Source organism: Rattus norvegicus, chromosome 8 (assembly GCF_021556685.1).
Source record: "Rattus norvegicus strain SHRSP/BbbUtx chromosome 8, alternate assembly SHRSP_T2T, whole genome shotgun sequence".
Classification (NCBI taxonomy): Eukaryota; Metazoa; Chordata; class Mammalia; order Rodentia; family Muridae; genus Rattus; species Rattus norvegicus.
The window spans coordinates 74,047,596-74,061,706 of record NC_141541.1 but is presented as its reverse complement, the minus strand read 5'-3'; the positions used below and the strand labels follow the sequence as shown (position 1 = coordinate 74,061,706).

Below are 14,111 nucleotides of genomic sequence, written 5' to 3'. Positions count from 1 at the left end.
CTGGCTTCTGAGCTTATCTTAGTTTCAACCCGCCCGCCAGGTTTTCCAGCATTCTTTTCTCAGGGCTCGCAGCAACAGCGCATTTAGAGACCCAGGACTTAGCTCCTACATCCAGGTTCCGGGTTTCCTCGCGCACTCGCCCGCTCCAGACTCCACAGCGCACGGAATCCGGATCCGAGAGCACGAGAATCCAGTGTCCGGGTCTTCCAGGCTGCCCTGGTTGTCCGGGATCGCGGCGGCGGCGGCGGCGGCGGCGGTGGCGGCAGCGGCGGCTGAGAGACCCGCAGCCCCGGACACAGCGGCCCCGGCCAGGCGGGGCGGAGCGGCGCGGGGAGGGGCGGAGAGCCGGGGCGGGGAGGGGGAGGGGCCGCGGCCCAGATGGCGGCCCGGGGCGCGTAGCAGTGGTGGCTCTGCGGCCCGGGGCCCCGGGCGGGCGGAGGTGGCGGCTCCCGGGACCGGCCGCGCGGTGAGTCTAAGCTTTGTGTGGAGCCGGGGCTGGGAGGGGGGGAGGCGACGCCGAGGGAGGCCCGGCGCCGAGGGGCGCGGAGGGCGCCGGGGCAGCGGCGCCGGGCGGAGGAAGTGGGGGTTGGGGGGGCCGGGGCGGAGCGAGGGGAAGGTGTGTGCGGGGAAAGCGGGGTCGTTGCGTGGGTGGGGGAGGGGGCCTGAGGTGAAGTTCAAAGCGTGGCCCGGGCGGTTCGGGCTGAGGGCGGCGGTACCCAGGATAGTCTCTGGTCTGGCCAGGTGGTAGGGGCAGGCCAGAGAGTTTTCTGAGGCTCCGCTGAGGGGGCCCCGGGGCGACTGGGGCTCGTTAGGGACTCGGGGGAGCGTCGGGAGCGTCGGGTTGAAAGCAGGACGTGTGCGCGGCCCGGGAAGGGGAGCAAGGTGGCTGGGAGCGTGCAGTCAGTAGGTTGTGGGTGTGTGCGCCTTCCCAGTCTTAGGTCACATTTACTCTTGTCCTTTTCTTCAAGATGGAGGGATCCCTAGGCCTGGACTTTAAACTGCTGTCCCTGTATCCCCGGGAGGGTTTGAGACCCTGTCCTGTTTGGAAAACCCATGCTGCCCTCTTTTCCCTTTATGTGTAATTACGGTTGGATCATCTCTGTGCTTTGCTCACATTCTCCTTCCTCCCTCTGGGGCTGAGGAGGAGGAGACACATCTGACCAATTAATGTGTGTTTGTGAAACAGGCAGCGGCAAACAGTCATTTCGGCTTCTAGGAATTAGGCTCACACAGGGTGGAGAGAGCAGAGCCCTTCAGGGGGAATATTTCTGAACAAATCACAGATGATTAAATTCTCTCAGAAACCGCTTCCTACCTAAATGAGAGTGGGAAAGATGGGGGAGAAAGCCTGTCTGTTTCCAGCCATGTGTCTAGAGCCCCAGGGGTTGAGGAGAGTCCCTAAGCCCCCACAGGCCTCTCTTTTCTGTATTAGGCTTTGCACTGCAGCCTTGAGTTAATTTCACCCCTGCTGCTTTGTCTTGGGGAAGGGAGTGCTGGTTTAGGCTGTTGTGAGAGATGACTGTTCTGCTGCTACACAATAATCGTGTCATTTTATCGGGAGTGCTACCCCAGGGCTGAGAACTGTTGCAGCAGAGATAAACCGGTCCTTCTCACCCGCCTATTGTGTACACAGTGAAGGTCATAGGTTCAAGTCTTGTCTGAGAGCTTTGGATATGCTCCATCTCCCAGGCTCCTCAGTGCCATTTTCTTCCTTTTCCAGACTGGGGCTTGCCATTGGAGGAGGCCAGACAGAAAGGCTCTTCTTTTTGAGTGAGGAACAATGCAGGGCTCACTGGCACACATTTTTCAGAAGAATAGAGGATGCCAGCCATGTTGTGCCTGCCTCTTTGGTTAGCCTGTAACTAAGTTGTGGAGGAATAGCGTCTGGGACACGCCACCCTCATGCTTTGTGGCAGACCTTTGAGGAAGGTGACTGCAAGAAGAGGGTTCTGTACTTATATAAAACATCGTATTTAAATGTTTTTGTATAGAAATGAGACTCTCCTGCAGTTATTTTTGTTTGTTCTCTTAGGAAAACCACTAAAGACCAGTATATAAGTAAGATAGGGGAGTCAAAACCGGTGCCCCTCCCCCAATAGGGACTAACTAGTTGCCCAGACTGGTCTCTAACTCAAAATCCTTCTGCTTCAGCCTGCTTAGTGCTAGCAATTACAGGAATGCACCTCTGCCCTGCACCCAGATACCTTTTTAAATGGTGACTTCCTGGTGAATAATTACATAACAAAAAAAAAGCCGCTTTAATTTGCCCAAGACAAGCTTTGAAAACAAAACTTTCCCTTTATAATACAATACTTAACTAGAGAGGATGATTCTCAGGTATTGTGGAGAGAAATTAGCCACAGAGCAGAACTGCTAAAAATCATTTGGATCTAGTATTAGAGAAGGATAGGAAGAATCATATCCTTGACGGTGTCATGAAAGTCTCCAAGCAGTGTTTTGGTACCATTAAGTCTGCCTCTGTCTCTGTCTCTCTCAGTTACATATATATAATCGATTACTGTAAATATGTAACAATTACATATACACAGGGGATTGTCTTCAGTAGATAGTGGATAAAATAGCTAGCTAACCATTTTCTGTAGTTTATCACTGAATGGGCACTTTGGCCTTTGGTTTTGGGTAAAGGTCTTTCAAGACAATAAGTGCTAATTGTGGTCTCTCCCACCATTTTCCTTTTATATCATTGAGTTTCTTTACGTTTAGATGGTGGGACTTTGATAGGAGAGAACAGGTTGTTTAGACACTTAATTTTTTTTATAGTAGAACTGTCTTTAAGGCTTACTAAAGTATTGTCTGCCCTAGACTGTATGTCCCAGGCTTCTTAGCATGCCCCAGTTAAACTGAATTTAAGGCTTTTTTCTTCTTGGGCTGTTAGTGTGTTTTCTTGAGTGTTGCCAGTGAAGGCAGACCCTCTCATTAAGTTTGCCTTGATTAGATTTAGTAGTCTCAGAATTGGACCTTTGAGTGTGGCCATCCCTTAGATAGCATTTTGAGTGACTATGTTTCAGAAGTCACTTTGAATTCTTCACCTCCACCTTCTTGGTAGGAATATTTCCTTGTGTGAAGTCTTTATAGCTAGACACATTAGTGCTTATGATTATGTTGTGTGTGTGGATATGGCTCCTGTACTAATATGTTATAGTTAGCATTTAGCAGCTAAATGCCTGGAACAGGATAATTTGTTGAGGGGTTACTGATTGCTCTGTTAAGTGGAATTGCCACTCCTTATTTATCTGACTATCAACACTTGAGCTTGAGCTCAGGCATGGAGGATACAAACATAAGGGATATTTGTTCTCCAGTAGTTGCCTCTCGCTTCCTCTCTCTACTTCTTTGCCAGGCATCTTAATATTTCCACTGCTCCAAAGGCAGCTTAGCAATTATTATTTTCATTGTGGAAAACTAGCGTGGATGGGACTCTGGCCAGGCATGGAGATAAGATAGCCTGTGGTTGTGTGGCAAGTTTTCTTTTCATCGGCTTAATTCTCACATCTACTTTACTTTTTAAAAACAGTTTTCTTCTTTAAAAATAAAAAGAGCAACATTGCAATGAAAATGAACAGAACACAAACCTCACAGTATGTTAAGTAGCACCTTCATATCGTCTCTGACAGGCAGAGTGAAGATGGGAGGTGCTGATTGGCAGGCTCTGGGTCCACTCAGTGTCAGTGAAGGACTCTTTTCACTAGGGAACAGGTAATTCACCGAAGCACCTGCCTAGCAAGGCGTGTGGCGTCAGCAGCAGCTGTGCAGCTGAAGAGGGTTATTGAGCAGGTGGCTGAAGAATCACATGCCACACTGACAAGAAAATACTCAGTCCTGTGTGGCGTAGGCTCCGCTCACATGTGTGAAATTGCACTTTGTTTCACGTTTCTTAATGCCTATTGTTGATTTGTGAGTGAGCTGGTAATGGAATAGAGAAAAAAGATTCTTTTCTGATAGCATGCCTTAGTCATGGCCCTACGTGGCCCTATTGTACTTCTGGAAGTTCTGGCTTTCTGCCCCATGAAAGGGAAGGAAATAGTGGTAATTCAGTGCTTCTAGGACTTGCTTATTAGAAGGAAATGGGAAACAGAAAATGCTTTGCTGTCTCGATGGTGAAACAGCTCACTGGGAGGATGCCCAGATAGTTGTTTGCAAAGGGTCCAACTGACTTTGCTCTGCTAGGTCACCTGAAGCTTCTTATGCAAAAAATTTGCATGCTTCTATTTTACAGATATCATTTCCTCCACGAAGTTTGCATTTCTTCAGTTTGCAGCACCCCCCCCCCGCCTTTATAACTTTTTCTTGATCTTCCTAATGTTACTTATTAAAACCAAATTATCACCAAAGGGCCAAATGATGTTAAAGAGCTATTTCTATTAAATATTTATTTTAAAAACAATAAAATAAAAGCAACTACTGCATTTCCTGTGATTTGGAACAATATATTTTGAGGATTTCTGAAAATTCATAGATTTTTCTTTTAGATTGCTGTTACCGTCTTCAGTTAGCATGATTTCCCATCTCCATGTTCATTGAGGCAGTTTGCTCTCTCATCTCTTTCTGAGATGGTGTCTTCCTGTGTAACCTGGGCTGGCATTACAAGACAAATACCACCACTCTTGGCCCCAGGCTAAAATTATCAACAAGTAACTTAATGTTTGTTTTGTGATAATATTCTATACCAATGGTCCTTCTCTTATCATGTACCCATACCCAGGAATGGGTATAGCCAAGAGAAGTCATAGGAATTGAATTCACAGAGTATCAAAAGGAAAGAAACTATATCAACTGTTCTAAAGTTCAGATGTCTTTCTCTGAGCTCAGTAGACCCAGTAGAGTGAAGGTTCTAATTTGTATGTGTGTGTATTTATGTTTGTATGTATATATGTATGTATTTATGTGTGTGTGTGTGTGTGTGTGTGTGTGTGTGTGTGTATGTGTATGTCCCCATCTCCTTCCTTCCTGTGGCTTCTTGGGATTGAATTTAGGTTGTAGACTTGGAGAGGCAAGCACTGTCATGGGTTTGTTTTGTTTGAATTGTTCATAAACTTGCAGGTCCTCTCCTGTCACTCTGTGGCACCTCCTTGTGCTGCCCCCCTCCCTCTCTCATCGCCCATCCTGACTCTTTGCCCTGAAGACTTCTCCAGCAGAGTAGAGCACTAATTACTGTCCTCCTGTAGTCACAACCCAGACCCTCCCCCTCCTTCCTTCTCACCTCGCTGTCCTCCCCTCCCCCTCCCTTGCTTTAGCAGTAGTAGTTGGGCTGTGAGCAGCCAGATCAATGAATGAGACACATCTAGATCCAAAAGGGTTGAGTTTTTCATACTTCTCTTGCGGTTTGTTCTTGGGTCAGAGTTCAGAAATCAGAAATGGCAAATACCCATTACATCATATCTAGTCCAGCACTCAGGGCAAACCTTGGGTTTTTTCTCTTCTGTGATTTTTCCTTGGAGGTGAGAGCTGTCTGATACTAGGCAAGTTCTGAAATTGCCTTATTATGCTCTATGGTATTAATTCTCTCCTTCCACCATATTGGTACCAGAGAGTGGACTCATGTTGCTAGGCTTGGCAGCTCCCCTGAGCCATCTCTCCAGTACCTGTGGAGAGCCGCATTGTTGTACATGTCATGTGGAGTATAGGGAATCCAGTTAGCAAATGGCCAGGGTAATAGGTGCCACACAACCTTTGGAACCAGATCACAGCCTGGAATCCAGATCTCTCTTAGGGTTACACTGTTAGGGTACATTGGATGCGTGGTGCCACATTGCTTACCATTACCTGTATTTGCTCTGCTAATATATAGCTTACAGGTTTTTGGTGTGATGTCAGCACCATTCCTAGCAATGTTTCTAAGTGGCACTTTCTGCTGGTTTATAAAAAAATTAATCCTCCCGGCTTCTGCTCCTGTAATGATAACTCTGCGATTAATTATTAATTATTAAATGCCTAGACCATAAACTTTGGCTTATTATTCCCTGACTAGTTCGTAACTTACTTAACCCATTCATACTGTTCTATGTCTTCTGCATGGTTAGTTACCTCTCCTTCAGTATTGACCCACTTCTTCCTTCACATCTTAGTGCCTCCCTTAATTCTATCACTATTTCCCAGAATCCTCTCCCTGCCAATGTCCCACCTCCTGTTTCCTGCCTCAGCCATTAGCCATAAGCCTTTTCATTGACAGATGATGCTTATAAGAGATTCTCTCTACACTGGTTGGCTATGAATAAACCTTGTAAGCTTCAGTTACAAATCCTGAAGTTTGGTGTGAAATTCAAATGCTTACCTTCAGTCTAGTACAAGGTTCGTTTTTAGAGCTTTAATATGTACTTTCAGTTCAAACTTGCTGAAGCTTGCATCCTCTTACTGTTCTTCCGATTTCTGTAATTCACGACTGTTGACTTAGCACCTCATCTGGCCAGTTACTGAAGAGCCTGCTTTCCATTTACTTGACTTTCTTCCTTTTTTTTTTTTTTTTTTTTTTTTTTTTTTAATGTCATGCCCATGGAAGTCAAGAGAGGGCATTCAATCCCCGGGGACTGGAGTTGGGGATCAAAGCCAGCTCCTCTGGAAGAGTAGTTTGTGTACTTTGTGCTCTTTCTTAAGCCCTGACCCATCTCTCTTGCCCTGTTTATCTCACTTCTTTCCTTAGCTGATCTAGCTCAGGTTTTCTCCTCTGTACATCTGTGCAGTAATCTCATGGCATGTTCTTTCTTTGTTCTGTACTACATGTTGCTGCCATATTATAATTAATTATTGTGCTAGGCCAGGCATGGTCCCTGTTCTACTAGGACATGTAGTCTAATGAGCAGATAGTCAACTAATGAATATGTAATTATGAATTTAAATGCTTTTAAAAGAAAATCACTTGGTTTTAGAATAAGTAACAAAGAAACCCAACATGGACTTCTGGGGAGGTGGGTTATTTTGTTTCTTTAAATTTTAACTATTTTTATTTTATGTATGTGAATGCTTTGCTTGCGTGCACGCCTAAGCACTTCATGCATACTCGATGCCCACAAAGGTCAGAAGAGGGCATTAGATCACCTGCAACTGGAGTTATAGATGGCTGTGAGTCACCATGTGGGTGCTGGGAATTAAATCAAGGTCCTATTGATCTGTGCTCCTAACCATCTCACCAGTTCCCCAGCCTTCAGTCTCATTGATTTATTTATGGTCAGAATGCCAGTATGTAGCCTTGACTGGCCTGGACCACACTGCTCAAACTCAAAGGGATCTGCCTGTCTGTTTCCTGAGTGCTGGGATTCACTAAAGGTCTGTGCCATCATACCTGACCTAGCATAGATTTTTAAAATAGTAATTTGGAACATTTTTTGCCCTTACTTTAAAAAAATATAAAGAAATCTAACCTACTAATGTAGGCTAATATTTAAAACTATTTGCTGGGCAGTGGTGGCACACAACCTTTAATCCTAGTACTTTGTCGGGGGTGGCCAGAGGCAGGTAGATGTCTGAGTTCAGTGTTTTCCTGGTCTACAGAGTGAGTTCCAGGATAGCCAGGGCTACACAGAGAAACCCAGTCTTAAAAAACCAAGATAAATAAGTGAATTATTTAAATCATTTTTAGCTCTCGTGTGTGTGTGTGTGTGTGTGTGTGTGTGTGTGTGTGTGTGTGTGTGTGTGATTTTATGTGTGGGTGGGTGCCGTGGTGCACGTGTGGAAGTCACTTTTATTCTACCCTCTGCTGTTTGTAGGTTTTAAGATGTGAACAGTTGCCAGCCTATGGGGAAGAGCCTTTAGCCAGTATACCATTCTCACTTGCTTCTTGGCTTATTGCAGATCTTTTTGTCTTGATCAAATCTGGCCTTCCTCAGCTTTATTTTATGTTTCCGTCTATCCATAGCTTTCTACGGCCATCCCGATAACGTGTGTTGTTCACGTTGTCGGCCATCCGATAACTTACCCTGTGTCTTTCAGTTCGTTTTTCTTTCCTATTGGAATGCTCTTTTGTGCTTCCAAGGCATTCACATCCCCAGTCCATACCTTCCTTTAAACTAGTACAATGCTTAGTGCCCTTCTGGAAGCCTTTTACCTACATTTTTACTCATTCTCCTATCTCCAGAACTGATCTCATTTTTCTCTATGTCCCTCTAGGTTTTGTGTGGGGGGGGGGGGGAGGGGAGGAGTCTAAGATCTCTGTTACAGGACTTTATCACTTTATCATACACTGCCTTAAAGGATAATTATTTGTGGATGTATTTTTTTCCTATCTCATTCTAAGTTCTGTAAGACAGCTCTGTCTTCCCTGTTCTTTTGTCCCCCTGTAATTCCTAACCCAATGCTTTGAATATAATTATGCATAATTAATGTTTGCTGAATTGAATTAGACTTAGACTTTAAAAAAGAAGCAACTTCCTGTGATTTTTTTTCAAACCTCTTTTATAGTAAAACAAATTCCATTCAACACATTTTACCCAAAAATGAATAAACTAGGAACGAGGCAGACTGACTGGCTTAAGAAACCCTTCTGATTCAAGACAGGCGTTGTGTCTTACTGCTGTGACATTGCGGGCTCCGTGCACGCTAACTTGGAGGGGTGTGTGCAGAGTGTGTGCAAGGTGAGCTACTCACAGGAGCAGCCTGATTCTGCTAGAGAAATAGTACTGGGTACTCTAGGTCTTGCTGACCTTCTTAGGGGTTCGTCTCATTCTATTGGATTCCTACCGTATGTGAGATACTGTTCAGCTTCTTACGAGGTGTCTGTGAATAAGACAGACCACGTCAAAACCAGACACTGTGGATTATCTTTGTGAGTGAAGAGGTTTTGCTCTGAGCCCAGGCTGGCTTTGAAGCCTTCCTCCTGCCTGGCCTTCCACAGTGCTGGGATTACAGGCTTGAGGCACCGTGTCTAGCAGGTTGTGTCTTCTAAAAGAAGATTTGAATAAGCACAGTAAGCAATTATATAGTATTAAAAGGTGGAGGAATAATGTGGGGGAAGCAAACTTGGGTGAAGAGGCTGGAAATGGGATCAAGTGGGAGGTTAGCAGCTTTCAATGAGATTGGTTGGCATTGGTGTTCCTGGATCGTTATAGACTCCTCAGATTGGTGGCTGATTTTTCTGCCCAGCAGAGAGGAAGAGGCAATGTCTGCAGTTGTTCCAGCGTCCAGGTGACTCTGAAGGGAAATAGCTACTTGTTAAGTCTTTTCTGCTGGCTGGCATTCCTGGAAGTCAGTCACAGTGACAGTTGTTCCCAGTCGTCTGGAAGACACCAGGGTTAGAAGCAGCTCCCTGAAGAATGGGATTTGCATTTCTGCTGGCTAGGCCTTGGGTGTCTGGAGTCATGGGTGAGTTAGGTCTCTAGATTTTCTCCTTTCTCAAGAAGAAAAGGCCAAAATTTTAACTGCCCTTTTTTTTTTTTTGGTTCTTTTTTTCGGAGCTGGGGACCGAACCCAGGGCCTTGCACTTCCTAGGCAAGCACTCTACCACTGAGCTAAATCCCCAACCCCCGCTGCCCTTCTTTCTAGTAAGGCTTCAGCAGGTTGGACTTAGCTCTTTAATCTAAGACCATGGCTCAGCAACATGGCCATGCCTATAGTCATAGCACTTGGGAGGTGGAGGTGAGTGGGTCATGAATTAGAAGTCAGCTTTGGCTACCTGGTGGGTTCTAGGCCAGCTTGAGTTACGTAGTGAGGCCCTACATCACAAAGTGGTGCAGCAGCTCAGGGGTAAAGGTACAGGATAGCCTGAGTTCAGTGCCCAGTACTCAGGTGGTGGAAGGAGAGAACCAACTCCTACCAAGCTCTTCACAAGAACTGTGATGCATACTTGTGAGCATGTGCATGCATGCGTGTGCACGCTCTATACACATATGCACAAAGTAATTTATAACAACAACCAAAAAACCCAAAACAAACTGCCTACTTTTAAAAAGTGAAGGTTGGGGTTTTTGTTTCTCAACATGTAGGCTATGCCGTAGTAGGGTCACTACCTAATTGAGCAGTTTGTGAGTAAAGTCCAGGTACTGTGGTGTGTGTGCGTGCGTGCACTTTTGATTTCTACCCTTGACTTTCTAGCCTTTGTAGTTAATTATTTTTCCTATTACACCGTCGCCTTTTTCTTTTTCCTTTTTTTTTTTCTTTTTTTTCCCCTGAATAGGGTTTCTTGGCTGTCCTGGAACTCAATTAGACCAGGCTGGCCTCAAACTCACAGAGATCCTCCTGCCTCTGCCTCCCAAGTGCTGGAATTAAAGGCATGTGCTACCACTGCCAGGACCCATCACCCCCCCCCCCTTTTTTTTTTAACACATGAAACTGATAGGAAAGACCACTGTTTTAGTAACTTCTGGAAAGCTAATGTTTCTAACTAATAATAAAAGCTAGAATATCATATTTTTGTCCTTGGTTTGTGTTGGTGCAATTTGTAGACATCTCATCATAGCCTCTTGGTTCTATTTTATGACATTGAAAGTAGCTGTTTTAGTCACTCTTCTGCTGTTGAAGACACACCATGGCTCTTACAAGAGAACGCACTTAACTGGGTTCTTAACAGCTTCAGTGGCTTAGTGCAGTATCATGATGGCTTGCAGGCCATGGTGATGATGATAGGTAGAGATCTATTTTCTGAATCACAGGCAGAGAGACAGATTGTACCAGCTATAGGCTTTTGAAACCTCAAAGCCTACTCCCCAGTGACACACTTTCTCCAGTAAAGCCACACCTACTTCAACAAGTCCATACTTACTACTCCTTCTAATCCTTTCCAACAGTTCCATTCCCTGTGACTAAGCATTTAAATATATGAACCTATGGGGGCCATTTTTATTCAAACCACCACTGTAGGTGAGGTGCAAGGCAGTGTTGGGACCTGTCTGCTCTGTTTTTAACTGTGTATACTACCAGATTATACAGTTGTAGTGTACAAGAGGACCTATTAGTCGTTATACCTAAATAGACTCTTTATGACACATAACATTAAAATGTTTTTTGTGTTGTTTTTGTTTTTGGGATCAAACACAATGCATTTTGTGTGTCAGGCCAGCACCTTACCTCAAGTTCCTGTACTGCCAGGGCTATACAGAGAAACCCTGTCTTGAAATAAGAAATCAAATAAACAGAAACCTTTATTATATAGAGAGAAATTTCAAATTTGTCTTTCTAGTTTTGCTTGATTTTTATGTTGCACCCAATTGGTTGCAATCCCAGGCCCTAAAAGTTCTTTTTTTTTTTCTTTTCTTTCAATGTTTATATTTATATGTGCATTGGTGTTTTGCCTCATATATGTTTGTGTGAGGATGTCAGATCAGCCTAAAACTGGAAGAGTTGCAGGCTCTTCCAGTTGTGAGCTGCCATGTGAATTCTGGAATTGAACCCAGGTCCTCTGGAAGAGCAGCCAGTGCTCTTAACCTCTGAGCCATCTCTCTATCCACCCACCCACCCCCCAAGTTCTGAAATTCACATCCATGCTAAGGAAAATCTGTTACTTTTAGGCAGTCTGTAGACTCTAATGGCGAGTGTCTAGGCAGACTTCCCATTGCCTTTCTTTAAGGGTCTTTTGTATTTGATACCTGAAGGAGCCACACATTTTCAGAATGTGTAAGTGGTAGTTCCAGGTAATCCAGAGCTAGATAGAAATATACTGAATATAGGAGATAAAAGCTACAGTTGGGTGTGGAGTCACATGGCTTTAATACCACTACTTGGGAGGCAGAAGCAGGTGGATCTTTATGAATTTGAGGGTTTGTGGCGAGCCTGATCTACATAGTTCCTGGACACACAGAGCTATCCCAAACCTATCTATCTCAACCACACAGTCCTGCCCCCAAAAGAAATATCAATATTTGAAGTTAATGTTAAAGCAAAGGATTAAAAGGACCTGTGATGGTTTGAATGTGCTTGGCCCAGGGAGTGACACTATTAGGATATGTGGCCTGGTTGGAGGAAGTGTGTCACTGTGGGGGTGGGCAAAGAGAACTTCCTCCTAGCTGCCTGAGGATGCCAGTCTTCTCCTAGTAGCACTCAGATCAGGATGTAGTTCTCAGCTCCTCCTGTGCCATACCTGCCTGGATGCTGCCAGGCTCTCACCTTTATCGTGATTAATAACTGATATCATGATTATCATGATAATTAACTGAACCTTGGAACCTGTAAGCCAGACCCAATTAAATGTTGCTGTGGTCTTGGTGCCTGTTGACAGCAGTAAAACCCTAAGACAGGACATACAAAACAGATGGTTAGTCAATAGTTTTAGAGAGTATAGGGAGGGGAAAGGAGTGTCTTGAAAAGTCACAGAAAAACGGATTGGGTGCAACATGAAAATCAAGCAAAACTAGAAAGACAAATTTGAAATTTCTCTTTATATAATGAAGGTTTCTGTTTATTTGATTTCATATTTCAAGACAGCGTTTCTTCGTACACCCCTGGCAGTCCAGGAACTACTTGGTAGATGAGGCCAGCATTGAACTCAAAGATCCTCCTGCCTCTGCCTCCTGAATACTGGGATTAAAGGTGTTGTGCTGCCGCCACCTGGCTATATTTTTTTTAGCAGGCTGAGGCATTAGGATTTCAAGCAGAAAGCCAGTCTAGGTTATATAGTGAAATCCTCTCAACAAACAACAGCACTGATAAAAATGGGAAGGCAGGGCTGGGGATTTAGCTCAGTGGTAGAGCGCTTACCTAGGAAGCGCAAGGCCCTGGGTTCGGTCCCCAGCTCCGAAAAAAAGAACCAAAAAAAAAAAAAAATGGGAAGGCAGCAAAGTGGGCATGGTGTCATGCACCTGCAGTCCCAACACAACTGAGTCAGGATTGCTGAAAGGTGAAGCCCAGGCATAGCGAGACCCTGTCTCAAAAAAAAAAAAAAAAAAAAAAAAAAAGAGCAGATGATGACTTGGCTTGGCTTGAGGAGATAAAGGCACCTGACGACCTGGGTTCAGGTCCTAAAACCCATATGGTGAAGGAGAGCACAAGTTGTTATCTGACCTCAACATGCACATGTCTACACATACACAGGTAGAGCTGCTAGGATAAGTAATAACAGATGTCTATCTGTGTTTGTCCTTGGGTATTACATGATATATATGTACATACATATAGTCATGCTGTGGTAGATCCACCAAGGTCAGAGAACAGCGTGTGGGGCTTAGGGTTCAAACTCAGGTTGTTAGGCTTGGCAGCAAGCGCCCTTACCTACCTCAACAGTCTGTGATTCTTTACCTTTTCCTGTACTCTTTTTTTTTTTTCTTTTCTTTTCCTTTTTTTCGGAGCTGGGGACCGAACCCAGGGCCTTGCGTTTGCTAGGCAAGCGCTCTACCACTGAGCTAAATCCCCAACCCCTCTTTACCTTTTCCTTTTTCCATTGTACCATGCTGTTTACCTCCAAACATCATCTTGATGATAAGTCCTATATAAAAGCATTTAGGTAATGGCATCAATCTTACTTAGCATTTGAATAAATGCATTTGTTATTTCTGTTTTCTTTTGCTTTCATCCTGTTTGTATGTGGCTCTAGTTCGAGTGGCATGTGGTCAGAGGACAACTTCGTGGAGTTAGTTCTCTCTACTTGAATGTAGTTCCAGGATTGGCGCACGATTTTTACCAACAGAACCATTTTGCCACCCCAGTAAATGTTATCCGTAAGTGAAGTATTAAGGGTCTGAAAGCTGAACTGTGGTGGTGCACACCTTTAATCCCAACACTTTAATCAGGAGGCAGAGGCAGGTGGATCTCGAGGATGAGTTCGAGGATAGCCTGGTTTACCCAGTGAGTTACAGGACTGCCAGGGATACATAGAGAAATCGTGACTGGAAACCCACCCTCCACCCCTAAAAAAATCCTAAAGATCTGGTTCCATTGGTAAAGTGCTTTTCATGTAAACATAAAGACCAATAGTTCAGATTCTCAGGGCCTGTGTAAAAGCTGACTGCAGTAACATGTGTGTAACCCCAGTAACATTGTGGCTGTGGGGTGGGGGTGGGAGTGGGGATGGGGATGGGGTGCGTGGGTCCCTGCCACAGTGTAAGTGGACAGCGATAGAGGAAGATGCCTTCTCAAGCACACTGTGTACAAACAAGTGCAGTATTACAGTTCTTCTGTGACATTAAGGTGTGATGTGTGTGCATAGGTGCTTTCTATCACTCTGTCCTGTTTGT

At 44.7% G+C, this 14,111-nt stretch overlaps 1 protein-coding gene across 2 annotated transcripts in view; it reads left to right on the top strand.

Moving 5' to 3' along the window:
- The first annotated feature begins 243 nt into the window (after positions 1-243).
- The window catches only part of Zfp609 (zinc finger protein 609), a 133,591-nt gene continuing 119,723 nt past the window's right edge, over positions 244-14,111 (top strand). For both annotated transcript variants that reach the window (XR_015626839.1, XM_087563028.1), the window contains exon 1: positions 244-466. The gene's annotated coding sequence lies outside the window, so the exon portion shown is untranslated. The remainder of the gene's footprint in view (positions 467-14,111) is intronic.